The following is a 6194-nucleotide window of genomic DNA, read 5'->3' as shown; positions in this document are numbered from 1 at the left end:
GAAGGCAAAAGCCGAAGTAAATCTTCTAATTCTCTTACGTCACTATTCTCTTCAACTTCATCATTATCACTCTGCGTACAGACGGGAAATCGAATTATTCCTGCATGCCGCCAGCAGTTGAAAATAGTTTCCGGTTTGACAAGATCCCGCGCTTTCTCGATAAAATAGAGAGCCTGTTTTACGTCGATTTTGGTAGAATGATCAGTTTCAAGACATTCCAGAACATGATGCGTCTGGATGGTTCTGTAATGTGTCTTGAAGTTCTTAATAATCCCTTGGTCAAGTGGTTGTAGATGTGGCAATTTCACAAGAGTGACGTTGGTTAATTCTAGTTCGCCTGCAATATGTGAACTTGCATTATGTAGAACTAAAACGATTTTCCGACGACTAATGTTCATCTTTCGATCAAGATCGTGCAGCCATTCCGCAAATAGAATGGATGTCATCCATTCTTTTTTATTATTGCGGTACGTAACAATTTGATTGGGGTCGAATTTCTTTCCAAAACACCTAGGACGCTTACTCTTTCCAATCAAAAGAGGTTTTAACTTTTCAGTTCCAGAAGCGTTAACGTACAAGGCTACAGTAAGACGATCTTTATTTTTTTTCCAGATACAGGTTTTGTGGCAAGGGTAGCATTTGGCTCCATCCGGTAGAAAAGACCGCATTCATCCATATTAAAAATGTTTCCAGGAGCATACTTTACTAGTTTTTTTCTTAGCTCTTCTCTGCCAGAAACAATGACGTCGAGGTCAGCACTAGCTGACTCTCCGTGAATGCGACGCAACGAGATTCCAAAGCGTTTCTTAAAACGCGTTAGCCAACCTCTTGAAACTTGAATTGGTCTTTACTGACGTTTAGTAACTCGCCAAAATGTTCTGCTTTTCTTCTTAATATTTCATCCGAGATTATTGCCTGTTTGGATTCCATTTCACCAAACCACATAAAAAGAGCCGTTTCTAGGTCTTAAAAACGACCACTACGAAACCGTTTTTCTCTTTTCTGCCCATCTTCAAGGTTAAGCCGCTTTTCTTTGCAAACGAGTGGCCTATATTCAGCTTCCACTTCTTCTGGAAGTGTTCCACAATGCTTTCTTGACTAGCTTTTGGATTCTCTTGCTTGAAACGACATATTTCCTCCTTCTGCTGACCACACAGATCCACGCGCTTTCGTTTTCTCATTGCGAAACCAAAACTGCAGCCTTTTCTGTGTAGTTTCCACGTGCTCGCTGCATGAAATGCGCATGCGCTGTCAGATAAGACCATAAAATGCCATGTCAGTGTCGGAATCCGAGTGTCGAATAATCGGAACTACTTTCTTACTATTTTGTGACGAAAGTTCTGTTCTTTTAAATTTTTGTCACTCAGCGAAAACGTCCGATAAACGAAGGTCGGATAAACGGGGTTTGACTGTATAGGCATTCTCTCCGTCAACGCACGTGCCACCATTCTGGCACGGATTTGACAGACAGTCATTGACAATCAATTCGCAGTAAGTTACGCCGTATCCAAAAGAGCATTCGCAAAAAATCCCGGAACGTAACATGCTGCACGTGCCGCCGTTTTGACACGGCGATTCCGAGCAATCAGTCAGAATTCTGACGTCATTGTACGAGAAATCGTTGACGCTCGTCCGAAACGGCAAACACTTGCAAGAAATATTGAATGAAGCAATTAAACTGATTCCAAAAGAATCATTTTTCACCACTCAAAGTGTCTACGATTTTCTTTGGGGACGTACGGATTCAAATTTGAAATTTCTTCATCATTTTGACAAGAATATTCCAACAAAATTTGCCTTTCAAACAAACGTCAAATCCAGATCCACGTAATTCATCGTCTGTTCTCCGTCGTCTTCTTTCTTAGTTTCGCCTTTTTTGGCGTCTTTCTTTCTTCGTCATCTTCTTCTTCTTTCTCCGTTCTCTTCTTCTTTCTTCGTCTTCTTCTTCTTCCGCCTGTTTTGGCGCCTTCGTCCTCTTCTTCTTCCTTCTTCGTCCACTTCTTCCTTCTTCGTCCACTTCTTCCTTCTTCGTCCTCTTCTTCTTCTTTCTTCGTCTCCTTCTTCTTCGCGATGCGCAGTATCGCAAAAACGTCGACCCGGAAGGAGTTTTTTGCACGGTTGCCTTCTTCAGTTGCACTGCGCGTCGAGTGATGATGTGGCTGCGCGCGCATGTTTTTTAAGGCGAACCTGAAATTGAAACCAACAAAGTGCGAGATAGGAAGCCGCGAGCTACGTTACCTCGGATTTCTCATGACGCCGGACGGAATTGCCGTTGATCCAAAGAAGGTCACAGCAGTCGATTCGCTGGCCCCGCCCACAAACAGGTCGACTCTGCGAACGTTCCTAGGACTTACCTAGTATTACAGAAGATTCGTCAAGTCCTACGCCGATGTCGCCAAACCCTTGACAGAACTACTTCGCCAGGACACGCCGTTCCTGTGGAAGGAAAAACAGCAGCACGCTTTCGAATCATTGAAAAGGCACCTCTGTACCGCGCCGATTTTGACACACCCAGACTGGGACGGCATTTCATTGGCTCACATGCTCTCAGATCGATATGACGCCACCGAGATGCATACTCGATTTGTGTACAGTCGCTGGGATCCGCCGCTCTCAGCGTAAGTTCACTTGAAAGTTGAATTAATTGATTAATTAATTAATTAATCCCAGCCACTCCTTTCTTACCCGATCCGGACACGGTCTTTCTCATAGAGCCGTCGGCTCCTTTGACGATCATCCTCTGTTTACATTGGAGATAGAACTGTCATTCGATATCTTAGCTAATGAATAATCGTGAGATTTATAGAATTCTCTTCTCGAGACGTATACGTCTCAAGCGTACGATTCGGCGGAATTGAGCAAAGCGCGATCAGTGTTTTCTTCTGTTATTCTTCGTTCTAATCGGGCTTAGTATGGGAAGAAGGAGGGACAGTTTTAATTTTTTTGAGATTCTTTTCTTACAGTTCACTAATTGTTTCGAAAGCCAAAGCGTCGTTTCCTTTTGGATACAATTTCGGGGAATCAATTGACGAGGCGAGAGTGTTTGTTCGCCTAAGGAGGGCGGTGGAAGAAACGCGACGGTTCGTGTTGAAGTTAATGTCACGAATATTGTTGACACTATTCCCCAATTTGAGATATTATCCCATTCCGCAACAGTTCCCGAAAATGCTGTTCCAGGAATCACCATAGAGACCATCCAAGCGAGTTCTTCTGACGAAATTAAGGACATCGACAATTCAGGCATTCTATACGGAATTTCATCTAGTAGGGAAACGTTTTCTATTGATACGAACTCAGGTGACGTCATATTGATAAAAGTCTTGGATCGAGAAACAATTGCCAATTACAGTCTCGTCGTCACGGCGACGTGATTGGTTCCTGGCCGAAATTTGACAGGATACGCAAATCTCTACATTACTTTCCCTTGATAAAGCTATTTGTTACGTGCCCGTTATGTTTATTTATCCTTTGTGGCAACCATAGATATAACCGTTTTGTTATATCTATGCTGCAAACTATTGAACATAATCCGGGGTTACTATCTACTGTGACGTCACCTTTTACGGTAGCATTATGTATCAAAGTCGGTTCCTAAGCAACGACGGCGGGGCACCTAAGGGAACGGTGTCGACAAGTTTGGACTGGCCGATAATCGTCATCAATCTAGGCGAAGACGATTTGAATCTATCTTCCCATAATTTACGGAGCTTCGTACGGGGCCTGCGTTTCCAATGCGGGACCTCGCGTTTTCGCCTTCAAATTTCGCCGCCCGACGCCGCCGTGACCGCGCGTCGATCGCGTCGCGACGCTTCGAACGCCCTTCCGCGCGATCGATTGAACGCGCGATCGTCGGGACCCCCGCCGCGGATCCTCCTCCGCCGCCGCTTTCCCGAGCCGCCGATCGCGCCCGAATTCAGAACGCGACGTCTCGCGCCGGTTCTCCATCGGTCCGCGTCGACCGATCGCCGCCGCGAAGTCGCGTTTCGCCGCGCGATCGAGCATACGGGACATGCCGTTTCGAGTGCGTTACCGCGTATCATTCCCTGCTTGCATGTGCAGGAACGCTTGCAGGGTACGTATCCCTGATGCATTCAGTATGTATCCCTGGGGCATTCACAGTGTACCATGCCCTGCTTGCAGGGTATGTATCCCTGATGCATGTTTTCCCCCTGAGTTTATCGCATAGTGCACTTCACAGTGTACGATCCCCTTCTTGCAGGGTATGTGTCCCAGATGCATGTTTTTCCTCTGTGTTTAGCGCATAGTGCAATTCACAGTGTACCATGCCCTGCATGCAGGGTATGTGTCCCAGATGCATGTTTTTCCTCTGTGTTTAACGCATAGTGCAATTCACAGTGTACCATGCCCTGCTTGCAGGGTATGTGTCCCTGATGCATGTTTTCTGCCTGGGTTTAACGCATAGTGCAATTCACAGTGTACCATTCCCTGCTTGCAGGGTATGTACCCCTGAGGTCTGTTTTCCCCTGAGTTTAACGCATAGTGCAATTCACAGTGTACCATCCCCTGCTTGCAGGGAATGTATCCCTGATGCATGTTTTCCTACTTAGTTTACCGCATAGTGCAAGTCCCGGTGTACCATCCCCTTCTTGCAGGGAATGTATCCCTGATGCATGTATTTGCCCTGAGTTTACCGCATAGTGCTATTTTTCCCCTGATTTTACCGCATAGTTCTATTCACAGAGTACCATTCCCTTCTTGCAGGGTGTGTGTCCCTGATGCATATTTTCCCCTTGAGTTTACAAGCACAGTGCAATTCACTTGCGTGGCAGCTTTGAATTATGGGAAGATAAACCATATGCCGATTTTGAAAAGACAAAGACAGGTTAGCTCATCTTTGCTGCGAAATAGAATTGGTTATTTTGCAGGTGTGCATGGCCCCGTTCCGTTGCGGCAGCTTTTTGGACAAGGACCGGTCTATTCACAGATGCAAAGCGCGTCTGGTCTATTCATAGCGCTGGAAACGAGAGAGGTTACTGCGCATCTGCAGTAGACCGGACCGAATGCAGCAGCTGTAAATGCGCGACTACAGCGCAGATTGATCTGTGCAGTCAATGGACCGACGCGGGATACTGCTGCTGTTGCTGTTGCTGCTGCTGCTGCTGCTGCGATTAGCCCGGTTGAAGCAGTTGTGAATAGACCGTGACCGTCTGCTACTGCTGCGATGGGAACCGCGCGATTGGGTAGAGGAGCGGTTTATTTATATGCCGAAGCCCGCTACTGCAGCTGTTTTAATGGGCAAGGACTATCATGTGCAGCAGTTACGAAGGACTTAAGACCGGATTCAGCGCAGCTGCAAATTACCCTGGATCGGATGCTGTACATGGATCCGACGGATTACTGAATATCCAAATATAGATGACTAAATAGTTACGATATGTTAATCGGGAGTCACCAAATGAACCAAGTCGGTTTACAGCGTATGCAATGACCAGACTATGTACAGCCTGAGATTTAACCTTTAATAGCTTTTGCGGCTGTAAACGAGCTTCGACAAGAAACTGCAGCTGTCTTCCAATAAGCCTAACTCGGGTAGAAAAGCCGTAAATAGCCCACGTAGGTCGAATTGCAGCGGCCCAAAACTATCTCTAATGCACGAATCGGGTCTCTTTTAATTAATTAAAGAGACCCGATTCGTGAAGTTATAGCATTAGATATAGCGTGCAGATATAGCGTTAGAGATATATAGCGAAATAGAGTCGTAGCGGTGGCAGAAAGACCGGCCTATCAGCACGCGCGGCACCGCGGGTTGACAACACGCTGTCAAATGCCGTTAGAATATTGCAAGAAACGGCCGAACAAGCATTATTTCATATGCGCTCATGTTTGAATACAAACGCCTAAACAACCCGTTCGATGAACGGGTAAATCAGCTAGTACTACTAAGAGAGAGTTGTCGTCACGCTACCTACGTAGCGGTCACGCGGTCGTCCGGGACGCGCGAACGCTTTGCTTCAAATTTCTCCGCGAGCGAGGCGAGCCGGCGTGCGCGTTTCGCTTCGACGCGCCCGTCGCCGAAATCGTGACATTTATTTTGGATCGCCGTCGACCGGGGGCCCCGGGTCCCGCGCACGACGTCACTAAGCTTCCGGGCGCGTGACCTTCGCGTGGGTGGTTTCAGCGGACACGCCCCGCGCTCGCTCGCCGACCAATAAGGCGCCGCGCGAACGCGTTCC

This window comes from Oscarella lobularis, chromosome 8 (genome assembly GCF_947507565.1).
Source record: "Oscarella lobularis chromosome 8, ooOscLobu1.1, whole genome shotgun sequence".
NCBI classification, from domain to species: domain Eukaryota; kingdom Metazoa; phylum Porifera; class Homoscleromorpha; order Homosclerophorida; family Oscarellidae; genus Oscarella; species Oscarella lobularis.
Note: the sequence above shows the minus strand (reverse complement) of the source record.